Below are 26,280 nucleotides of genomic sequence, written 5' to 3' on the forward strand. Positions count from 1 at the left end.
TATATAAAAACACGAATGTGAAGAGAAAAGATGCTACCAATACGCGAAGCTGACCTGCTCGAAAAATGACTGCAACTTGTGTGAACTAAGGAGAGAGCTAGAGAGACTGTGTGTGTGTGTGTGTGTGTGAGAGAGAGAGAGAGAGAGAGAGAGAGAGAGAGAGAGAGAGAGAGAGAGCTAGAGAGAGAGAGAGAGAGCTAGGAGTGTGAGCTAGCGAGAGTGAGAGAGCTCTACAAGGGATCTCGATCAAAAACGTATCGAAGAGTGACGTTTTTTTTAAAAATGATCTACCGTATCGATCGATATTCTTTCGATAGATTTTGGTATCAAATGATATAGTGTTGATCGATATTGTTTCGATCAAAAGACTATCGATCGAAAGAATATAAATTATTCAAAAATACCACATATTATACGAGAATATGCGAATAATGACGATTTATTTGGTCGAATAAATGCAACCCAGAATCTGAAGGACCATAGTTACAAGGATGTGACAAGAACACCTATGGAGGAGTTTGATTCCGCTACTATCGTAGGATAAGAACTTCCAGCATGGTTGGGTAAGCCTAAAGAGTTGTGGATGTGTGGAGCTTCGCAATGCGGAAGCTTAAAGCGAGAGGAAGGCATCCTAGAAAGGGCAATTGAAGATAAGGAATATATCCCAAAACCCTTTCCCGAGGAAGAATTAGAGCCACTTGAAAGGGAACACATCTTGGCTACTCTTGATGTATGTGCTATTCAAGACGATCCAACAACAAAGTTTTGTGATGAAAATGGCTATGATGTCGTTCCTTTATTTGCAGTGAGTATGATCCAGGAAAATGAAGACAAAGAAGAAGACGAGTTCTATAAATCTGTAGAGAACACTTGGAGCTTCAAGAAGATGCAAACAATGGAAATCTGGACGAACCTACTACAAGTGACAAGAACAAAAGTTTAACTAATGCGCTGTTTTATGATTGTCCAAATCAAAAACCCAGGAACCAATGTCACCACTACAAGAATAAAGTGCATCAGAAGTGGATTCCAAAATCCTTGGTGGAAATGCAATCGCAACAAGCACCCTCAAACGTGGCTCCTATACATGAAGAAAAGACTCAGCCAAAAAGAGCACAACCATGTCAACAAGCTACCAACTCTCTAATCAAGTGGATACCAAAGTCATCCAAGAAACAACAATCGAAGAGCAAACAGATAGTAGCTTTCTATAGCAAGCTAAAGCCATGAAGGGAAAGTGCTAGAATGAAACCTTGCTGAGGATAACAGCGATAGTGATGATTCTTATGACATTCCTTACAATCAACTCAGGTCATCACCATCATTAGTAGCTTTTGTAATGGCCAAAGAAGGCCAAAAGAGAAGAACAACAAGTCAAAACCAAAAAGTTTGACAAATCTGGATACCAAAGAGCCAGATTGGCCAAAAGCAGGTACATGGATCAAGAAGACAAAGATCTCGAATGAAAAATCACAAGATCCCAGACCAAAAGGAAAATAGTCGCTCGGAGCCTACAAGAACATCTAAGAAAAGCACAAAGTCCAAAGCTTTTGCAACTCAGATTTGGGTTCCCAAGAAGTTAACTCAAGCACGAAGAGGTCAAAAGTTCATTTGGATTCCGAAACGGTTAAATGGTCAACTCCCAAAGTATCAACTCCAAAAGTCTGAATCTCATCGCCAACAAAGAGTACAAGGGCTGATGGAAAAACCGCAACAAATACACACTAAGACAAGGTGGATCCCAAAGAAATCTCTTCAAACACAAAGGAAGCAGGGACAATTATGGGTTCCCAAACGAGCAGCATCAACAAAACATCCAGTAATCACAAAGAAGTGGGTCCCAAAGGGAACCAATAACCCTACTAACGCCGCACCGCCACGTTTATCCTTGTGGTTGGTTATCGTATTTATCCTTTCAATTCCTTCTATGGTTATAGTATAGTTAGCAGAGAACCCACTCTACCAAACAATGTCAAATACGATAACCAACCACAAGGATAAAATACTTCCAAAGAAGCATCAAAAGGATAAGTAAGCCTTCAAAAAAGCTCTACAACCTTCAATCAAGCAAACGATGCAAGAACTTCAAAGAACATCACATTGCTTAGAATAGGAAGCTTCGCCATCAAATGCCAATACACAAATTTCTTATACCCACATCTTGCACATCATAAATCTTCTCCATGCATTGACTGTGTATGCATAATAGGACTACATTACAAGGCCTGCATAGGCACATTTTTTGATTGTTGAAGCACAACACATACCCTTGGCGATACCATGTTATCAAGGAAGACTCCAAATAAGAGGGGGGAAGGCATTCTAAATGTGGACCTAGTATTATGAATATTAGAGGGCAATGTTTTGTGAGTTGTATTGAGTTTTTGTGTTTTATTGTGACATTTTTTGACAAAATTTAGAGTATATGCCCTCATAATAGCATTACAAGAGGAGTACGGGGACAAAAGCCGTATATGAGCCCCTAGGGACATTGTACAGTGTACATAGTGTTTAAATTTTTATTAACTTGACTTTGCTTTTTGGTGAGTTGAATTTTGGTTTTATTTAGTTGTTTTTTGAGATTTTCTTGAGAAAAACAGAAGAAAGATCCATAATCTAGATGAAGAAAAGAGTGAAGAGATGTCGAGCAGTACAAAGAGAAGAAGGTACAAGAAAATGACAAAACTTCACGAGTTATGCCTCGAAAGTCATCTGCAAAAGCTAGAATGCAGAGGTAAGAAAGAACCATCAAGTGCAAAGTTTCTTATCAGCCACTTCATGCAACTACAAGGCCACATACAGGGAGTAGATCTTTATACTGTAAATCTTTTATCTTGTATGTGACATAATGAATCCTAACAAACAAAAGGGACTAAGAATACTAGCAAGAACAAAAGGGGAAAAATTATAGTTCAATCATCTATCATGATAGAGGTCTGCAAGAGCAACCAAAGTCGAGACAAATTATGGTCATCATCATTGGTTCTACATGTGTTTGGTAGCCAGAAGGTGCCAGAGATGCCCATCAGTCATTCCAAGACTGAAATCCAAAAAGTAAGCTTGGAAAGCCAAATGCAAGTTCAAATCAAGCTTAACTTTGTCAAGAGGCTATGAATAGAGAATACAAGCTAAGGGTTTGAAAAAAAAAAGAGAGAAGAAGGTCTAACGCTTAGTCAAAGATGCAAACTTTCAAATCTCAAGCCGTGATAGCCATCTACATACCTTGTACATCATGTATATGAATTTTGGAGACAAATGGACAATGATAGCTCATCCATGATGAATGATTTCAAAAAAAGCCATTTTGAAGTAAGTTACTAACTTGGGAAATTAACTGGGGTTTGTCAGGCTTTAATTAAGTCATGTATCAAGTAGAAGCAGTATAATGATTTACAAGTCACAGAAAATCTAACAGTGGTAAATGCAACTTTGATCACCTTGATGCAGGAACAAAGGAGTTACCCACAAAGAAGAGCAGACACAAATGGTCGACAAAACTGACCTTCACAGGGTTACATATCTTGTCCTTGATGAGGCGGATCAAATGCTCGACATGGGTTTCATCCTCTGATCACAAATCATCTCCCAAATTTGGCTTGATAGACAAACTTTGTATTGGAATGCAACTTGGCCTACATGATGATAAGAGTCAAGCTGAGCAAGATTGGGTTCTTTCTGAATTTAGATCTGGAAATACACCTATAATGACAGAAACAAATGCTGCATCTGAGCATGGATGTGAAGGACATAAAGTTTGTTATCAATTATGATTTTCCTGAATCATGTGAAGACTATGTACATTGGATTGGACGAACCAGAGAAGCTCGTGCAAAGGCTACAACCAATACTTTCTTTACATCAGCAAAATGACAACACAGACTGCACCAACATCAACAACCAGGTCATGTCAGGGACGACATGAACGCGGAGGGGGGAAGTGTTGATGGATGGGTCAACAACACGAGACATAACTCAACAAAGGCCTATTTTTTGAGAGTTATGGAATGCTGAGGATTATGGTTATAAACATCATTTGTAATAAGTAGGCAGTCTAGTAGCAAAAGCCGCGGTGCAATGGCACTTCCAGATTGTAAATACAAAGCCATTTGACCCCTCAAACTCTATTTTAGGTTTAACCTAAGGTGACCTTAGTATATAATGTACCTCGGTCATTTTGTAAAGAAAACTTTATCATCGTAATCAAGCTTTAAGCTGCCGTCATGTGTGAGGGAGGAAGAGAGAGAGCATGAGCTTCATCCTGGCGCTACTCCCCGCTCGCTCATCACATTGTAGATCCGACTGCACCATCACGCTAGCCTCGGTAAGAGCTAAGCGACAATCCCAAGCATTCCTCACGGAACGGAGCAAATGCGCTTACGCATCTATGAGCTCTTTGCGGCTGTAAGTATATCAAACGATGTCTATTTTCTGCCTGCAAGTAGTCGTTAGAATTGTAGCGACATAAGCTACCATAGGTACTCAGAGGATTTCAGTTTTGGACACTTTTAGAATTTGGCTCTGTCTTTATATGCATTTTTTCCAAATGGGTTTAGAGCTAGGGTTTTGATTGTAGAGGCTTTGGGACAGATGTATCCTAGTGAGGGATGGTGTTCCTTAAGTTTCGTGTGATTTTGGCATGGTTTGATGGGTTTCCTTCCGTTGTGTATATGTGGGCTAGGTGGTGTAGTTGAGAGCAATGAGACTCCAAATTGTGGCTTGATTGGCCTTCCAGAGTGTTGTATGTGTAGGCTGGTCTTAGCCTGACAAGCTAAAGAGATTTCTTCCGTGCGGCTATCGTGTCATCTGTGTCCTCGATTGCCATTATGTTGATCTAGGTTGTGTTTCATGCACTTTATGGGTGGTGTGATTCGCTCCCGCAACAACTAGTAGCACCCGATGTGGATTTTAGGATATTCAACCAACCCATCGGGTAGGTATGACCTGTGTATAGGTCGGTTAAAGTCTCCCTTTGTGGTTCCTACTTGCAATTTTTATTTAGGAATGCCCCATCTAGGAGTGAGATGCTAGGGGTGTCCTTCGAAGTACATGCAATGTGGCTCCCTATGGTCTGACCCTTAGCGGCTGCTAATTCAAGAGTATTTGATTGCTCGACTGGCATGACTATTGTCATAGGTGCTTTGCCTTTAGTTGCTCTACCTTGCGTAAGCTTTCAATTTCCTTTTTCTTAGATGCAAGGATATAACGCTCAACCCCTTGCACTTTGTCAACACTCCTACAATCAAGTAATATAACTTTAGAGGGAAATAACTCTGAAGGGCGAAGGAGTGTAGTGGATGGAATATTCCCATGGTCATTCTCAAGGAAAGTGTGACCCCGGGGGATTCACTCTATATACAAAATGGGACGCCACCTGCGAGTGGACAACTTTGAAAAAATCCCTATATACGACTCATATTAGGGAATATGACTTCCCTTTCTACGCTTATACGACAATCAATGCAGAAAATTATCATACCCCTATCTTACATATAAAATTTAGGTCTCACATGATCTAACTGAGTAAAACTAGTCAAAGAGCGTGTAGCATAGTGACTCTAAACGTACTAAGGAACCACTTTTGTTGATAACTAGGTGTACCTTCAATGTGTCTTAGTTTGACTTTCAAACTATGTGCCCGTTCAGCCTGCACTCTAGCTACTTGTCTAGTTCTACCCCATCAAAATTACTCAAGAAACATGGTTATGAAGTTATGTTAGGTTGTCCATGTAAATTTGCATCTATACAAACTCTTTATAGCTTTCATCCCTCAACAAATAAACTACAATCACAAAACAAACAATTGATACAAAGCAATGTTAGTTCTTGAGTGTATCTTTGTAGCTATTGACTCACAAGTTTGAGGACGGACTCTTTTGGGAAGCCATGATTTTAAAACACAAAAACTTCCTCTCATTTTCTCCTTCTCTCACTTCTTCCACCTCCCCGCCCCCAATATGATAACCCCTCCCTTATTTTTAAGCTTGGGGGATAAATTATCGGGGACTTTTCCCTAACTTATACACTTATGTAACTTGTAAAAAAAAACCCCTCCCCTACACTTACGTGGTGCAATAAGTTTTCCATGGTGAATCCCCTGGAAGTGGGACCGAGTGGCTCTATTGAAAGTCTCTCTTAAGCAGCTAAACATGCTAGAACGGGCCGTGGGCCCAGGCATGCATGTCTTGACTTGAAATCTTAGGGTTTTGTGTAGGGTACCCTTCCATGATGTCTAGTCAGAGGAAGAGTCACTAGATGCGATATTGGGTCTTGGGTCGCACTACCTTGGGTCCTAGCCGAAGGTCTGGAACCTAATGTAGGTGGATAGTGAGTGCCCACATAATTTGAAGCACTCTCAAGTCTTTCAAACTCTGGGACTCCACTAAAGCGTAAAGCCAAGTGGCATGGGTATCCTAAAGGCCTTGACGAGTACCCCCAAGAGGCCTCGCCACTACCATTCATTTTTGCTTGTTTTTTTCTTGTTCTCCTAACTTTTTGAGGTGTGTGATGTGGAATCGTGCATGTGATAGCTCAAAACAAGTGTATTGAGTAAAGGAGAGTGGCATGGTTTATAGCACACAATTTGGTTACTGGAAGTCCTCATAATCTCCAAAACAGTCGATTTCTATCTGGGCATAGAGGCACAAGAGGAAAAGTCGAAGGAAGCTAGTGGAGGGAAAAGGAGGAGCCCTTCTCCCACATTTTCCATTCCACCTTTCAAAGAGTAGGATATATATATGAAACCATGCTTCATATATATCACTAGACCAAGACCAAGACTGTGCTCGATGACGATGATGGTGACTTTTTCATTTTCGCGTGCGGCTTTTTCTTTTCCTAATGTGCATGTGGGACTAGTTAGAGTCTTTTTTTTTTAGTCAATTGAAATCCGAGTCATGTGTTGTGCGGCGTTTTTTTAATTATTTTTTTAATTATTTTTTGGTTTTATGATATTTTTTAAAAGATTTTTTTTGGAGATTACAAAAATGTAGAATTTTTGTTTCAAAAATTCAAAAAATGCAAAGTCTACCAAAAAACAAAAAATGTTGTAAAATATAAAAAATTGCTGAAAATGCTACAAAAATTAGTGAAAAAATCAAGAAATGCAAAAAAGTCATAATTGCAAGCCTTTTCTCATCCAAAACAGTTAATCTACACTACTACAACAACAGATCTAAAGAAAACAGCAAAAGGTAAAAAAACTGCGAAAAACAAAAAACAGCTGCTTCTGGAGCTTGATGCATAGCACCTCCTCAGCAACGGCACCAAAAATGTCATATCGTAGGGGACTTGATGCACATCATGTGTGAGCTACTAAGGCTGCAAGCACACAACCTGTGTGCAGGGAAGCTCACAGACATAGTCGGGTGTGTCACTCACCTTGTGTCACTGTCGATGCAGGAATCTCGCACCGTTGTAAAGAGGGAGCTCGCCTTTGTTGCTCAACCGCCTCGCCGCTGTCGTATTGTTGCTCGCTTGCACACACACACTCTCACGCTCACACACAACAATAGTCCCTATGGGAGAGAAGGAGAGCCAAGAAAACCATACATTCAAGAATGAGAAAAAGTTAGGGTTACAACCAGTTATTGGTTGACAGTCAATATGCTACCTCCCTCTCTCTCTCTCTCTCTCTCTCTCTCTCTCTCTCTCTCTCTCTCTCTCTCTCTCTCTCTCTCTCTCTCTCTCTCTCTCTCTCTGCCATCGACGATCACTCATGAATACATGTGTGGAGCTTACAAGCCTGGCCCATAACTCAATAATAATAACAAGAATGAACAAAGGTAACAAAAGCAATTTCAAATTAGCTTGTTTGCATGATTTTTTGGTGTGTTTGTGTATTATTTTCATTGCTTTGAAGCTCATGGCATCCCTCTCTTTAGAAGAAACTAATAACTAACGACAAGGGCTTTAAGTACAACTAACAAGCAACAATATGGGTATCCAGTTTGTCTCTACACCTAGTTTTAGAATCTCATTCTTGAGCATACCTATGCGTCCTTGAGTCCCTATGTGGAATGATCGGTTATTTAGATGTGTTCTATGGCTTGAATAATCCCTCTATTTTTTTTTGTCTTGTAGCCCATGTGCAAGTCTTGTATTGGAACACATTGATGAAGATATTGCTAAAGAGCAACTAATTTTGTTGACAAAATGAGATAAGTCCAAAACTTGTGCATTTTTCCCAAAATTCCTCAACTTGTCTTATACGCTTTGTACTGGCTTTAAAAAATTGATGAGCCTAAGAAAATCATCGATGGCACACTTTTCAAAGCAGTCAAACTAGTGCAGAACTCACCCCCGTCAATAAAACTTTCCTAGCTCATAACTTGATCATTCGGACTCCGATTTGCAGACTTGAAAAGGCCGGCATACTCCATAAATCAAGCACTAGTCATATCAACTTACTTGCACTTCAATGCATAGCTGCACTTGTGCACCCTGATAGGGATTTGGAAATCACCTTTCCCTTCAACTTGCCATATCTTGATCTTTATAGCTCTGTTTAACAAGCAGTCTAGACCTATCTGGAGAGCACTTCAAGAAGCTTATTTTGCACCACAATTTTTGCACTTTGAGCACTTTTGAGCAACAAAATTTATTAGCCCCAAAAAATAACTCCTTGGCCAAAGAAACCTCAAAAGACAAACACATTTGGATCCACATGTCTGCCCTTGATCTTCGTACATGCTTTTGCACTTGAGTGTGTACGTTTAGACACCCATAGACTGGCTTATGCCCTCTTCTAGCTCTGACATACTTTGACCATACCAACGTCTAAACACAGATTTTTAACACTCACATACTCTATGTCAATACTCAAGGAAGCAACCTGGATGGGACACAGAGACACATTGAGTTTTTCAGACTCAACGGAGTGAATCTATCTAAGAAGATGCAAAAAACAAACAATAGTCATCAACAATTGATTTCATCAAGCAAACAATCAATCATCTCCCCAACCAATCACTCAATGGTTTTTAAAAAAAACAAGCTCAAATTACTATGAAACTCTAGAAGACTATAGACAAAGATTAATAGAACATATCTGGACACTAAAAATTTGATTATGAGAGGTACACAAATCGCAATTCATGGATAACTAGGTCTATAAAAAGTGAAAAAAAGTGGTCTAACAGAACCTCCTAAGGTCTCCGAATAGCTTGCTACCAAAAGATTAGCGTTTATAGTTGAAAATATCACCAAAACAACAAATTAAGGCTCACAAAGTTTAGTTGCGAACCATCAGAAAAATGATAGTGAATACACTCAAATGAAAGAGCAAGAAGAGAGAAACACAATGCACTTATTGGAACTTGAATTGGATTACCGAATCGTATGATATGTCGATAACAAAGTAGCGCTTCTCTCTTCTCTACTTGCACATACAATAAGTTCTTCTTGTAGCTTTAAAAACTATGTTTCTCACTTACATTTTGACTTTATACCTATAGCTTCTTAAAATTGGTCATGGGCATAGTTCCCATAGGCATATACATTTACATTAAAAGTAAGTGGGTAGTTCCTTGTACATCACATTGTGGTGAGCTCCATCTACATTTACAATATCTAAATTCGAAATAGGATTACAAATGAAGACTTAGGTGAGAAATTGGCTAGAAGAGGTATCCGTAGGTGGCATCTCCAAACAATTGGTGAATGGTTGTCAGTTCCGCAACAGTTAAGTTTGAGCCTTACACCACCAAGGATCACAACAAATGTAATTTAATATACTTATGGAAACCATGTATGGTAGGAAGGAGACAAAAAAGTTATTTTTGCACAAGTCACTATTAGGGATGTGTAATAAGCACTTTTCACTTTTTGGCACAAATTCTTTTCCCCACTAATTTTGCATGATCCTTCACTTATATTATGCATAATTCCCACACAACACATTTATTAAAGCTCCAAATATCATAAAGATAGCAAAAAACCATCCTAGAAAGCCCAAAATGTGCCCACAAATGACCTTTATCAATCACATGTGAGTCATCTTATTGACCTCAGGGACCCATGGCAACAAGATGGACCAAAAAATCTTAAAATTTGGTATACCCAACTATTAAGGGTGAAATGTAAGCATGTACCAAAAAGTGGGTACTTTGGCCAAAAATCTCTTAAGAGTCAGCCGGCAACACATTTTTTTTATAACCCCCTTACCAGTTTCAACTTAATTGGCCAAGTGCACATCAAGTTATCACTTAACTAGCCATAGAGTGGAAAAAGAAAAGTTGTTTTTGAGCCTAATAGCCACATTTGTGCTCCAAACTCCATGGGACTTCTCGCGTACCATCTGCAACACCTAGATAACTATCATGGAAGACGAACACCAATTTTAAGTCCAAATGCACACATAGAACTGATTTGTGTGCCGAATAGCCTACTAAAAAAATGTTGCTTTCTGGCTTGATTCCACTGTACATGATCTTCTATTGGTTTATTAAAAGTTTACATTAGCTTGAAAAATTGTTCATAGCTCTTAAAAGCATGACTTGGACTAAACTACCAACTTTGGTCATAATAACAAGTGTTATGTCATCAATCTAGAGCACACAAAGAAAAAATCCCTCAAGGAGAAGCTGGTAGAATTACCTCCCTACCAAGAATAGCCTCAAGGAAGCAAGCGTTACATGGCTCATTAATAAAGAATAGCTTCAAGCCAATAGATTACTATTTACCATGGAGTGTTCAAGAGTGTAGAGGGAGGAAAGGTGAAAGTGCACATGCTTCCCAAGGAGACTATAGATTTAGTAGAAGCACCTACAGTGGAACCACTATTGGAGAGGGTTCGTCTAAAGGACTATATAGAGCTTCCACCGTGTGAAGTAGACTACCAAAAAGTGCCTTAGCAACTATAAAAGAAGATGGTTGGGTGACAATTTTGGACCTAAATAACACACCATTTGAAGATAATATCTTTGAAGAAATAGTGGCAAGGGCTTTGAAAGGTTTGAGAGACAATCAAATGATGAGGCATAGGGAAATGGTCACCACAAAGACCTTCACCACGTAGTCAGGCCCTTTTGTTGACTTAAAGTAGAGAGAGGTAGAGAATAACTCCACCTATACCATGAACATTTCTATTTTAAGACAAGAAACATGTAAGGTACACATGTCCAAACCATGTAGTAGCCTCCTCATTCACACAAAACATGGAGGAAGCAATGGTTGTTACTAGTGAATCATGCCCAATATATCCATACCACTCTAGCAAAGATGAAAAAGTCAAGGACTACCACATTTTTGGGAGCACTAGAAGTTTTGGGAGCCAATCATCTATCACCTGCTCTTGGGTAAAATGATTGGCTACTAAAGCAAGAAGATGAAGACAAAGAGGAGCCCCCCCCACCCACACACACACACACACAAGCACCTCTAGTCTCACCACAACTACAAAGAAGGTTAGTAAGAGTAAGCCAATTTGAGGAAGAAAAAGTGTTAGGCTGCAAATGACATAGTTCAAGAATAAACAAAGCAAGAGGAAGAAAAGAGAGAGCGAAAGGAGGAAGACGAAGAAAAAGAAACTCAAGTCACTCAAGAAGTGGCCCAAAAAAGAGAGTTGAAGGAGGATGGAACCATTGATGTACATATACCAGAAGTGGCCACCACCTTGCAACCAATAGCAACACCTCTAGAGCTCAACAAGAACCTCCATAATTTGTTCACAGCATGCTACACTGTCGTTGGTAAGTAAAGAGTTCCATGAAGATATAGAGACTAAAGAAACAAATATGAAAATGGATTTGCTAGACATTGAGCATCAAGAAGAAATGCTAGAGATGGACCACAACGAAGAAAAAGGACATGATACAAAGAAGAATCCAACACTTCTCAATGGCTCCACTAGAAGTGATTGATGAATATGTTATGTACATCGAGTTGTAGAGAAGATGAAAGAAGAGGTATATGCCAGTCAAAGCTGGATCCACATACTCCAACAAACACTTAGGCCCACTACAACAAAGCTAGAAGTAGCCAATGCTTTCTATGAAGATTAATGAGGTCAATGAAAGAGCTCAGAACAAGATTCAAGTATTGAAAGAGAACAACCAAAGAAAAATCAAGGAGAATTTAAGTTTGATTGAAGTCCTAGACCAAATGTCTATGACTAGGGAGCAACATGAGAAAGGCTCAAAGAAGTGACTACTGCCTTGCACAATACAAGTGCACATGCTCAATGGCTCTAAGTAAAACTGATGTTACCAACACACAATCAACACAAGAAGGATCTAAATACTCCGAACCAATCCAGCAATGCTCACTCTAGAAGGTATAGATGCAACATACAAGGAATTGGAGAGAAAGAATAAAGAGCTGGAGATCGAGTTAAAGTTGGAGAAAATGTAGATAAGGGAGCTATATATGAGATTCATGAAAAAAGAAAAGACTTATGTAATACGAATGGCCTATGAACTTAGAGAATAGCGGAATTAAGAGAATTAGAGTGAGCAATTTTGAGAGCATAGAGGGTGAACTTAATTGGTAGTCGCAACTCTATCATAACACTTAATTAACTAGGCATGAACAATACTTTTACAAGAGAGAGAGAGTAGAGAATATGATAACAGTTGAGGACCGGATTTATGTGGAGCCGGTCCCCCCTCCAAAAGGCATTTGTATTATAGATTCTCTCATTAAGAGACTTGGTACAATACAATCTTTGTGTTCCTTGAGACCTCCTTGGCAATATGAAGATGGAAGGTTCACACACCAAGCTTTTGCATAATTTCAACAATCAATCTTAGCTTGGAAACAATCAAGAACTTGTGAACATCATTAATCTTTGTGTTCCCTAAATCATTTGAGTGCATGAAGATGTATACTTTTTATGCATCAACTTGTGCTTAAAGCAATAATTAATCTATCTTGCAATACAATTAATCTACTTGCATTAAGTAATTAATCTACTTGCAATAAACCATTAGCCTTCTTGCAATAAGCATAACATGCACTTGTAGAAAGCATTAACTATCCCAAGCCTCAATCCCAAGACCTCAAACACCTTCGAAGGTGGAGAGAGCTAGCAGGGAATGAGGGTAGGGAAGAGGAAGAAGAAACATTTCATAGGAGAAAGAAGTAGTTCCTCACTTATCATACTCTTGTTGCTAGCATACATAATAGCATAGTAATGAAGAAGGAGGAGATGGCAAGCTTAAGCATTGAAGCATAGCTCTTGGTTGGATTTGCATTCCATAGCCAAGAGAGTTGGTGTAGGCTCTCAACTTCTCAAGGAGCTTGGAGAAGGAGATGGAGCCCTCGCACTTTGCGTAGCACACAATGAGAGTGTTTGTGAGTGTGTGTGGGTGAGTATACCCCCTAAGCACCCCCCTAGCTTGCTTGGGTCGACCCCCCCTTGTAGCTCATGCTTGAAGCTCATTGGACCCCTCTAGGCCTAGCCAATCACAAGCAGGAGCCATTACAAGCAACATGGGTAGCCTTGGGACAAGTGTCCCCCTTTCCCCTTTGAGAGAGAGGACTTGATAAATGCAAAATCAATTAATTAAATATCCTAAATTATCATTGGACCCCTTGGGTGGCCAACCAATAGGCTTCAGGCACACCATGAGGGCAACATGGGGAGGAACTTGACAAGTGTCCTTGCTGCCTCTTCAAGCTGGGGCTTCCCTTGTGTGTGTGTGTGTGTGTGTGTGTGTGTGTGTGTGTGTGTGTGTGTGTTCTCTCTCATCCCCCCCTTGTAGGCTCGCCCCCTTCCTTGTAGGGATATTTTTGACTTCGGATGAGCAAGCCCCTTAGTCATCAAGCATGACAAAGCACTTGAACTAGGGGGTGTTCCCACAAGCATCTCAGGCAAGCATCTCAAGGCACCTCAAGCACCTTAATCATGTAGCAAGTCAAGCACCTCAAGCATGGAGCCAGTCAAGCACCTCAATCATCTTAATCAAGCACCTCAAGCATGTCAAGCACCTCAAGCACGACAAGCACCTCAAGCAGGACAAGCACCTCGAGCTTAGGCCGGGTTCCCACCTCAAGCTTAGCCCTAGCTTGCCTAAGGTCAAAGGACTTTTACACACATTATTGGAGGTCTTCAATGAAGCTAACCCTAAGGTCTTATGCTCCATTGGTTAGCCTTGCTCTTTGATAGACCATCTCTCATTTGGGCCCCTTAACCATTGGCCCCGTGTTGAGATAGATCTATAAGCACATGTCTATATCCTAACCCTTGTTCCCGTGTATTCTCCCACATTAAGTGATCAGTTTAATATGAGAAAATCATTTGGGTTGGATAGATATTAATTTTTATGACATTAGCTCTCTCTTGAAATCATAGTCGTCCTCGACTATGAGGTAGAGATAGTAAAGTCTCACCCATTAGTCCATTGGTCTTAGCGGGTAGAGGATCCATTTTTACCCTACGACATCATTCTAGAGTGGATGACTAATCCACTTGGTGCTTGAGAGACATTGTCTGCCACAAGCATGTCTGCTCTTTTTAGTCGATATCATACTTCCAAAGTAGAGTGACAAGGTCTACTTGATGTTTGGGAGACGTAGTCACCACAAACATGATCCTAAGTATGCATACTTTAAAATTTGTGCACAAAACATAAAAAGAGAGGCCATTTCTTAGTACCATGTCTTCTTGTGGAAGGATGAACTTGGGTTGGAGCTCCTCTGCTTCATCCTTGATCTGTGGCGGGTCTTCATTTGTGTGTAATTTGCCTTAGATGAGCCTTGGGAAAGTTTAGTAATACCCAACTTTTTTTTTAAAGGATAAGGCTCTTTTGTGCCTAACGGCAGGAGCCTCTTTTGCCTAGCTAATAAATGGATATAGCCTGTTTAATGTTGTAAAAAGATTCGTTTTGATCTCGGCTATACTCCTTTGCAATGAAGATCTTCCCAGGTATCTCAAGCTACAAGGGACTTTTGGATCTTCCGTCTTTAGCCTCGAAAGGTAGTTTCTGCTTAGAAGTATGTTCACGTTATTAGAGACATATTGTTGTTAAGATAAGTACTTCTCTCATTTTGAGCATTGATCTACTTCGAATCACAAGCTTTTAGTAGATCAAGGATCATTAGTTTTGTAACTTTGCTTTTGGCCATCCGTTGGAATAGTAGGCCGACATAAGAGGATTACTCTAATTCTGATAGAGATTAAAATTAGTGGTCATAGTAGGATTTCTATTCGACACAATTGGATGTTGGCAAGCCATGGTCCTTTTTTCATACTTCATCTTTTGGTATACCATACATTTTGAAACATTCTCTTGTATGTTATTGTTTCTTGGTAAGCCAATACAAGTATTCTTCTACTCCTAGCAGAGTAAATTCGAATTTCTCTTTGCCCCGCATATGGAAGGAGCATGGGAAGTAAGGAAGATATAGCCTATTGAGGTATGGAAGATAACCATCCTTTTACGTGAGTGGTTCTTTTTCTTCCATTTGTAAGGCTATTATCATATCCCTAAAGCCTGGGGTAGAAGCATATTTAACTATCATAAAACATAGCTCATTGTAAGTTGCTATTGATATCCTATCTACCCTTGGCCATTGGGAAAGTGCATCGGCTACATGATTGTGCTTGCCAGCAATGTGAGCAAAGTAGAATTTAAATTGCAAAAAGAAATTTTCCTACCTCATTTGATTGTCCGAGAGCTTGGTTTGCATCATGAATGGAGTCCGCAAGACGTACTTCCATGTGTCTAGAGCATTTAAAACAGCTCATAGGTCCTTTTGTATATGACCAACATTCGCTCATTGGAGTTGAGTCTTTGAATCTCGTATGCTATGGTATTCCCTTCTTGAAGCAAAGTTTTGCTCAAAGGCAATCATCCAGGCATTACATTGGACCTCAAATAGCTTTGAGAGATCCCATAAGTTGAGAAATAAGTTTCTCTTTAAACTTTTTAGAAGTATTTTTCTCTCTTTCCGGTCCATGTATACTTAACGTTCTTTTTTTGTTAAGTCATGTATTGGACCTGCTATAAGCATGGATTTTTCTTATGAAGCATCTCTAGTATGCACTCATACCTTTAGAGATTTGCAACTCATGTAGATTCCTTGGATTAGGCCATCTTTTATTACCTCTACTTTTTGTGGATCCATAGAAATACCACCTTTAGAGATAATGTGACCTAATTATTGAATCTCTCTCGAAACTTACCAGTCCATGTTATTTCCTTTTCGAACTCCTCTTGTGGATCTTGTAAAGCTCAATAAGGAGGCTTATTAGGCAGTGAGCTTCATGGTAAAAGCTCCATTGTATGGCCATTGTCCCCTCATTGTGGAGATAGCTCACGGGGATATCATCAATAAAAACATTTTGGAATCCATTTAGGAATTTAGACAATTCCAATTCCTCTTGATTCCCGTTTTTTTAATTATTATTTATTTAATAATATTGTTATTGGTTGAAACATTAAATTCATTTATATACTTTCTAACAGAAATCATGTATATGAAAATATAAATTTTGATTAACTTGTGAAAGCATGCATATTTACAAGGAATAGGATACTACCCGACTCATAAACATGTATGTACATATCTCCTAGCATAGGAAAAACAAAAGCCTTTTTCTATAAGCATCCTCTTTTGGAGTTTCCAACATAGAAACTCAAGGTGGCTTGTTGCGTGCATTTCTTTGGGGACAAGCACGATAGACATGCCCACACTTGTAGCATTTGTTATCCTTACGATAACACTCTAGCTCTATTGCAGAGAGTTTATTCTCACCTTTATAGACTCCTTTCTCCTTAGCTTTGTTATCGGTGTTGCTAGAGTTGCCTTTGGAGGAAGTTTGAGCATTATTCCTCCCTCTAGGCTCATTTTGATCCTTCACGTCCATGAATTTAGAGTTTCTCTTAACCCCTTGTTAGGAATCGATTTGAGAGGCGACCATAGTATGGTATATGACCGCCAATATGGTATTAGGCCTTTGTGAGTTAATATACTCGGCCTTCTCTTCAGAAATACCCGCACATAATTGTTGCTCTTGCTCCCCAAAGTCTATCTTTTTGTAGATAGTGGCTTTGCGAAATAAATCCCAAAACTTATCTACATACTTTTGGATATACTCGTAGGGAGAGAGTTTCAAGTTTTTCCATTCTGTGAGGACATTTTCTTGAGCGTTGCTTGCCAGAAACTGTTTTATGATGGAGGCTCTTAAAGCCTTTCATGTCTTTGGAGCTTTTCTTTGGGCTTGTAGGCTATCCCACCATTGTCGAGCGGAACTTTGGTAATGCATAGATACTTGACGCAGTTTAGAGGACTCTGTGAAGCCCTCATCACCAAAGGCCGCATCAAGTTGTTGGATGAAGGCCAAGACCTTGTCCATAGCACCAAAGGTGCCAGCATAGGCAAGGAAAGTGGTGTTCTTCCCTCCCTCTTTGAACTTCTTTAGCTTCTTGGACCTTCTCCATACTGGATAGAACTTGCGATGGCCTTTCCTATGGGGCTCTTTGAGAGAAGAGCCGCTACCTTCATTGGAATATGAGGAAGTTGATGAAGATGGAGAAGAGGGTGACCTCTTTCTCTCCTTTTTCTTTATTTGGTACCTCTCTTCCCTTTTGTAATAACGAGGAGGAGGACTTTGCAGTGATCTTTCCCCCTTGGGGGAAGTTGGAGATCGTTGAGGCTGTCGTCTTCTTGGAGCCATATCTTTGGAAGTATTGGAAGACTCACTTCCTTCTCCTCCTCTTGGTGAAGGCTCTAAAGTAGAGACTTTGTCTTTCTTCTTGGATGGAGGTAAGCCCGCTAGTAAACATTTAAGCGCTTCGTATGGGTTCTCCTCTTCTCTCACCGTAGAGAGCCCTCTCTTGGAAATCTCATGAAGAGACTTCTCAGGTGCTCTCTCTTTTGGGGGAGTTTGGAGAATCCCATAACTATGAAGTTGTTGGAAAACTTCGCCTTGTAGGAATGGGTTTGCCATAGCTTGTTGCAGCTTAGAAATAAGACATTTGATAAGCATGGGAGCATCATTATTAGCACTTTCATGTGCAAAATCAAAGTTATCAATGTTCATTCTACTCTCTTGATTATTGTCAGCCATGTTAACAAAATTTATGTTTATACTTAGTGTATGCTTTGGCAATACAAAACCTTAGTTGCCACTCCTCTTAGCCTTTGAAAATCGGCTCTTAAGTATCTACACCCACGGCTCAAAGTGGTTAATTATAGAGAGAAGAGGAGTAGGTCTAACATAGCAGAGTTGCCAAGGGCTAGCTCCTTTCGGACTTCTTATGGCTCAATAATGGTAAGGCCGTAGGCAAGTCTAAAAAGACTCCATTATTAAGTCCAAAGCTCCCGAGGTGTGCACCATCCCCCACATAGTGGGCTTAACAAAACCGATATTACATCCCAGTTCCACTTACCCTATTATAATTAACAACATCAACCATTTATAGGCTACTTAAGGACCCCTCTTCTTAAGCAAGAAAAGAGAAACCAAATGCTCTGATACCAATGTAATGGGAATGGCCTATGAACTTAGAGAATAGCGGAATTAAGAGAATTAGAGTGAGCAATTTTGAGAGCATAGAGGGTGAACTTAATTGGTAGTCGCAACTCTATCATAACACTTAATTAACTAGGCATGAACAATACTTTTACAAGAGAGAGAGAGAGTAGAGAATATGACAACAGTTGAGGACCGGATTTATGTGGAGCCGGTCCCCCCTCCAAAAGGCATTTGTATTATAGATTCTCTCATTAAGAGACTTGGTACAATACAATCTTTGTGTTCCTTGAGACCTCCTTGGCAATATGAAGATGGAAGGTTCACACACCAAGCTTTTGCATAATTTCAACAATCAATCTTAGCTTGGAAACAATCAAGAACTTGTGAACATCATTAATCTTTGTGTTCCCTAAATCATTTGAGTGCATGAAGATGTATACTTTTTATGCATCAACTTGTGCTTAAAGCAATAATTAATCTATCTTGCAATACAATTAATCTACTTGCAATAAACCATTAGCCTTCTTGCAATAAGCATAACATGCACTTGTAGAAAGCATTAACTATCCCAAGCCTCAATCCCAAGACCTCAAACACCTTCGAAGGTGGAGAGAGCTAGCAGGGAATGAGGGTAGGGAAGAGGAAGAAGAAACATTTCATAGGAGAAAGAAGTAGTTCCTCACTTATCATACTCTTGTTGTTAGCATGCATAATAGCATAGTAATGAAGAAGGAGGAGATGGCAAGCTTAAGCATTGAAGCATAGCTCTTGGTTGGATTTGCATTCCATAGCCAAGAGAGTTGGTGTAGGCTCTCAACTTCTCAAGGAGCTTGGAGAAGGAGATGGAGCCCTCGCACTTTGCGTAGCACACAATGAGAGTGTTTGTGAGTGTGTGTGGGTGAGTATACCCCCTAAGCACCCCCCTAACTTTCTTGGGTCGACCCCCCCTTGTAGATCATGCTTGAAGCTCATTGGACCCCTCCAGGCCTAGCCAATCACAAGCAGGAGCCATTACAAGCAACATGGGTAGCCTTGGGACAAGTGTCCCCCTTTCCCCTTTGAGAGAGAGGACTTGATAAATGCAAAATCAATTAATTAAATATCCTAAATTATCATTGGACCCCTTGGGTGGCCAACCAATAGGCTTCAGGCACACCATGAGGGCAACATGGGGAGGAACTTGACAAGTGTCCTTGCTGCCTCTTCAAGCTGGGGCTTCCCTTGTGTGTGTGTGTGTGTGTGTGTGTGTGTGTGTGTGTGTGTGTGTGTGTGTGTTCTCTCTCATCCCCCCCTTGTAGGCTCGCCCCCTTCCTTGTAGGGATATATTTTGACTTTGCATGAGCAAGCCCCTTAGTCATCAAGCATGACAAAGCACTTGAACGAGGGGGTGTTCCCACAAGCATCTCAGGCAAGCATCTCAAGGCACCTCAAGCACCTTAATCATGTAGCAAGTCAAGCACCTCAAGCATGGAGCCAGTCAAGCACCTCAAGCATCTTAATCAAGCACCTCAAGCATGTCAAGCACCTCAAGCACGACAAGCACCTCAAGTAGGACAAGCACCTCGAGCTTAGGCCGGGCTCCCACCTCAAGCTCAGCCCTAGCTTGCCTAAGGTCAAAGGACTTTTACACACATTATTGGAGGTCTTCAATGAAGCTAACCCTAAGGTCTTATGCTCCAATGGTTAGCCTTGCTCTTTGATAGACCATCTCTCATTTGGGCCCCTTAACCATTGGCCCCGTGTTGAGATAGATCTATAAGCACATGTCTATATCCTAACCCTTGTTCCCGTCTATTCTCCCACATTAAGTGATCAGTTTAATATGAGAAAATCATTTGGGTTGGATAGATATTAATTTTTATGACAACTTACCAACAAGAGATCAAGAAACCAAAGGCAAAGCTACAAAAAGCACAAGAGGCTAGCAAAGGAAGTAGATAGAATTGGAAAAAAGAGTAGGAAGAGAAACCCATGGGGGACTCTAAATACGTACAATTTATGGATTGTCCAGAGGAGCCCTTGGGTGCAACAACGTGCATCAACTTCATTGCCCAAGATCACTCCCCTTGATGCTTAAGCTCAACCCTCTGCAACATAAGAAAGCCTAAGTGTTGAAGCAAATAGAACCAGAGGAAGATTAGGTAGAGAAACCCATGGGGGACTCTAAATCCATACAATTTATGCATTGTCTAGAGGAGCTCTTGGGTGCAACAACCTCATTGCCCAAGATCACTCTCCTTGATTTTGAAGCTCAACCCTCCGTAGCATAAGAAATCCTAAGTGTTGAAGAAGAAAAGGAACTCAAAGGAAAACATCACGAAAGAGATAGAGAAGATATGGGTCCTATTTATACGTTTTGCCTTTGGGGATCTAACTATCCCTACCCATGTAAAGTATTGAACTACCAGGTTGCTTGTTTTCAATCTGCTCACTTCATAAGATCCTTTTCCCACCATCTACATTCCTCCTCCCCTTTCTTTATATCCAAAGTTTTAGAAAAATTTTGAGTGAAGAAAACATCATCTTTTCCTCTTGCCTTTATTATTGTCAAGTTCCTTCTTGACATCCACTTTTTGAACTACAAGATTTGGTTTGAATTTGGAAGACTCATAGCAATTAGTAGAAAATATGAAAGGCAATCAAGAGGCCATTGCCTCAAAATATACCTTTGCACTAGCCAATCAATTAATCATCGAGCACCTCCAAGTAGATCATGGCATTGACAATTTGTCAAATCATCAGGAAGATAAAGGCGATAAGGAGGACAAAGATGACAAAGGGGATGGCACCATTGATTTGGAACCAGATTCATTCCGTCAAAAAGACGACGACGATGGCAATGATGATGGTGATAATCAGATCAACAAAGAGTAGCTGCAATTGAGCAAAATAAAACAACACAAGAAGCATAAAGAGATTTCTCTTCAAAACCAATCAAAACAACAAGATCAGACTCAAAAGTAGCTAAATAATTAGCAATAGAACCAATGAGAATTAGAAAAGATGGACAAGGATAAAGCCATTAAGATTGATAAAGAACCAGATACCAAGTCCAATTTAGTAGTTTCATACTAATTTTTAAGTTTGAATGCTCGATTGAGGAAGGAAAAGAGACTCCAAATTTAGGCTTATCTCAACACTGATGATGCATATATTGATCTGGAGAGATTCAAAATGTTATTTGTGGGAGCCAAACAGATGGTAGTACAATGGAAGGCTCGAAAGTTTTCATGATCAACAAGAATGCCAGCTCCCTCCTCAGTCAAATGCTATATAGGTTCTAAAGAGAGCACCATGATATGTATTGAGGAATGCAGATGTGGATGGTTGTCCACAAATTAGAAAGCTAACCATAGTAAATATGCAAATCCTAGGACTATAGTTGCAGTTCCTATTGGGAAATATACCAACTTACAAATGTTTAAAGGCAATAAGAGATCAAATAAATTATACTCTTCACTAGATGCAGATTGCAAGGAGAATTTTGGATCACATAGTATCTGCCTTATCGGAGAACAGAGGCTCAAGAAGTAAAGGGAAAACCACAAGGATCACACTTAGAGAGCAAGAATAGTCACAAGGAAGATTCTTGCTTTCAAGATTCCTGAGAAAGATTTTCCAAATAAAGTCAAACATGAGCCATAATTTGGAGAAACTGCTAAAATAGTATTTGAAGCCAAGCTCATAATCAACTAACCAAATCTAGCTGGCTAGATGACTACTACTACCATTTGTCAAAAGCTATCCAAGATTAGATCGAGGCAAGAAGACCATCTATGATCAATACGCGCTGAAATATTATCAGTTGACACCTTATGAATAGGAGATGCTTACCTCCAGGAAAGAGGAATTTGAGCAAAGAGGTGATCTATGGATTGATTATGAAAAATAATGCAACATCAAAGCCTCTTTAGAACTAGATGGTGGTTTGAAACTCTAGGTCAATCGACAAACATGTAGACCACCATTACTCTTCCTTCAAAATTGCCCCGGTGGTCCTAAGTGTGTTTGCACACATCACTACCATAATATGGTAATAGGAAGTGATCTCTTCATTGCAATTATATGTGCTCTCTTCAGTGGGTGCACATGCTTATTAGTTTAAATGCTACTTGCTTTTGTTTCTTGTTCATGGGAAGAATATTCCAATTGGAAACATATTCAAGCAAGCATCTTGCTTATTAGGTTGACTCAATCCGGTAAAGTATATATTGCTTTACCAAGTTGATGAACTCCTTTACAAGTTCAACTTTAAGATAATATGATAGATATACTAAGTGGTATTCTTGAACTTTTGTGTCAATCTCACAAAGAACGTGCAAAATTAAAATGTGTTTATGTACAACTGTAAAATAGTAACTTCTTGAAAAAAGGTCAACCAAGCTTGACCAATTATACACTGTCTCAAATATGAGAAAATAACTCTATCATTATCTTTGTCATATGACACTAATCTACAACAAGCTTAATCCATCAATTGACAATCGCTCTCAAAAGTTTAAGAAGTGCCAAAAAGAGATGTAAGCCTATCGTATTTCATAGAATATTAGTGGTATTAGTGAGTTTACAGAAATTCCACTACGAACTTGTGAGAGTGTTTCATCTATGTTTTAATGAGTTGAGATCATCTTAATATGAGGTTCCTGCCAAGAATTTATAAAAATCCACGAGAATGCAAGCAATGAAAAGGAAGAGTTTTCATGAATCTAAGTGAATGTGTCACAAAGTGATGACATGGAATGACCATTCGGACAACGATCTAATAAGATTGACACTAACAAAAAATAAAGTAAATACAATGGAAGACAACACTTCCAAAACTCTTATATAAACATCACAAAATACAAAACAAAATGTCCATAAGTAGCATTTGAAATTGTAAAGAGATTTACCAACAACTAGGACTTTAAAACCATGAACCAATCAAGAAAGAGGCCAAAATTTATGTTGTCATCAACATTCTATCTCTCCTTTCCTTCATGTTCCTCCAAGCCTCAAAGCATTCACTCCAAAGCACTTCTTGAGGAGTGTCCACCTTTGGGGTGTTTAAACCCACAAACATCATCAAGCTCAAGGTGTCTAGTGAAAGATGATTTTGAAACGTGTCCTTTATCTTATGCATCTTGGAAAAGCCCCTTTCACAAGAAACCAATGACAACGGCAAAAGCAATAATGCTCGCACATCTTCATAGCCCATCGAAATTATTTTTCCCATACATCCTGATTACTATATTCTTGCCAAGCACTATGCATACTTTTCCCCTTGAAACAATTTTTCATCCTTGTAACAAAAGATCTACGTTCGCCCATACATTCTACCTCACCACTGAGTGGCTTTGGTCCTTGTCCAAAGTGTTTACATAGAACTTGCAACCATTCTTTAGAATATGCATCCAACTTCTTCAAATCATTATCATAATCCTTAGGAGAGAAATATTTTGATGCCACAAATACATCAAAATCATTCTTAAATTGGTTATACAATACATGTACTAGACTTTGAAGATAGCTTCAACAACTATAAATTATGCGTGTGTTCATACTATCAAATGTCTCACAAGGATCAACCACATCTCCTTCATACATAGGCCCCAAGTGCAAGTAATGGGTATGAACAACATTGACATTCTCCTTAAAAATCAACATTACCTTTTGAGCACTTACATTTTTAAAAAATTCATCCGTATATCGTGTATCAATAACAAAAGTAGCTCCAAAGAATGCAAGACGAAGAGTCTCCACTACTAAATTAATGTGACTTCCAATGCTTGCAATATTGGGATGTTCCTCTTGAAAATTGCATTCAATACATTTATCTCACCAAGGACATCGACAAAGAAGTGAAACAAAAATTGAACCTCGTAGTTTGTCAAATAACCATACAAAGTTGGATCTTTACTTCCTTAATAATGCAGGCATAACTCTCACAATGATCACCATAACTTGTCCCCTAAAAAACCAGCAAACATCATGCATTCTTTGCACTCTCAGTTTTCCTCTTCTTCCAATGCCAAAAGCTCTTACAACTTCACCCAAAAATGCATGCCTCTTAGAAGATCCATAGGTCCATTCATAGACCTTTGTTGTAAGCTTATCAACATATTTGAACTCTTTGTATGTTTTAAATGCATCCCCAATAGCAAGCACTTAATGATGGGCTATACAATGAAAGCTAATAAGGTGTGGCACCTTTTCTTTCAACCTAGAAACTAGTCCTTATGAAAATTCCAATCAACTTTTCCATTGATAAATACACATTTTTTAAACGCAGAAGCACTTTTAGGATGTAAAAGATCAACAAATTTTGTACATACTTCAGCATTTCCTACATTCTCAATATATGTCACATAAAGAATCATTTACTGTGTAGTACTTATATCAGTGTTCTCATCAACTTGTAATGCAAACCATGGACTTTTGGATATATCACATTTAAGCTTCTCCTAGAAAACATGGTCAACTGCATTTCCAAATTCTTTCTCAACATTTTTACATATGTATGAAGAGTACTCATTCACAATGGGCATATTTTGTGTGCCCATAAACCTATGAAAGTTGCATAGCTTGGCATACTCTTTTATATGCACACACCTCTTCATGACATACCAACAAATTTGCATATATGTCACAATTCTCTTTTTCTGGGCATCATGCATTTCCTCTACATGTTTGGGCATTGGAACCATGCTTTTATTTTCATGTTCGTTCCACGTAGATTTTGAATTCTCATGGACACGCAAGGCAACCTTTTGTAAGGACTTCGACCCTTCTACATCCGCAAATGGTGTTGAATTATTTGCAAAAGTACACCATTTGCACTTGGCACCCTCATTCCCACTATTGTCAATCACGCAATAAACCGTAGGTGATCAATTTTTCAAGAATCTAAGAACACTCTATGGTGTTTCTTTTTCTTCGAAACGTGCGGTTGCGTAATTGAGGTTTGGATCTTCCAAATTGACACCTTGTGTCTCTTTGAACAATGCATGTAGCCCCATAGAGTCCTTTAGAGTCTTTTGCTTCTTGGTCTTCTTCAAAGGATGAGAAGTACCTAATACAGAAGTGACACCACTATTTGTAAATGACATCTTAAAATCCTAATCATTCACAAAAAGAAAATCAACAACTTAACACTTCACAATTTACATTCATTGAAGCGAAATACAGCCCAAAATTCAAAATAACATAGTACCTGTGGTTGGTAAGTGGTAGTGCAGCGAGTAAAGTAATGCAAGATGTAATGCCGAGTGAAGCCTCAAGCAAGCACCTCTTGAAGTAAGTACCAAGCTCAAGATGCTTGTGCAAATTATCCTTCTATCTACTACCTAAAACCGCCCATTTCAATAACTCAAGGGTGAAAGTCCAGATTCCATAACAAGTTTAATATGCATACAGAGCTTTGAATAGTTTCAAGTCAAAAGAAAATCTTACTCAAGAAGAGGTATATTGAGGCTTCAATAACCCTCGCGAATCTTCCTCTTTCCTTGTTCATGAATCGAACTCGGAGTCTTGCAATCTACATACACAATCCTGGAAAAAAGGAACTATAATCTGTTGTGAAAAGAGGGGGAGATCGACCGCTTAAATTATTCAACACAAGCTCCCAAGCATCACCATCAACCTGTCCACCTCTTCTTCCAATTTCCAAGCACACACACACACACCTAGACTATCACACACACACACACACACACATTAAACATAAAAATTGACATAGACATGCTTGTAAGAGAGTGTAAGAGATGGAGACTAGATTAGAGAGTACACAGCAAATAACCATAGCATAAGAGAGTAGAGAAGAGAATCTGCAAGAGAAAGGCCTAAATCTAGCCCCAAACTCCACAGCACCTTTCTTGTGGAGT

General features: G+C 39.4%; 1 pseudogene; it reads right to left on the bottom strand.

The window, feature by feature from the left end:
* Window positions 1-24,313: 24,313 nt before the first annotated feature.
* LOC147433846 (uncharacterized) lies at window positions 24,314-25,506 on the bottom strand (annotated as a pseudogene).
* Window positions 25,507-26,280: the final 774 nt, after the last annotated feature.

Source organism: Adiantum capillus-veneris, chromosome 19 (genome assembly GCF_014529385.1).
Source record: "Adiantum capillus-veneris isolate H3 chromosome 19, ASM1452938v2, whole genome shotgun sequence".
Lineage (NCBI taxonomy): Eukaryota > Viridiplantae > Streptophyta > Polypodiopsida > Polypodiales > Pteridaceae > Adiantum > Adiantum capillus-veneris.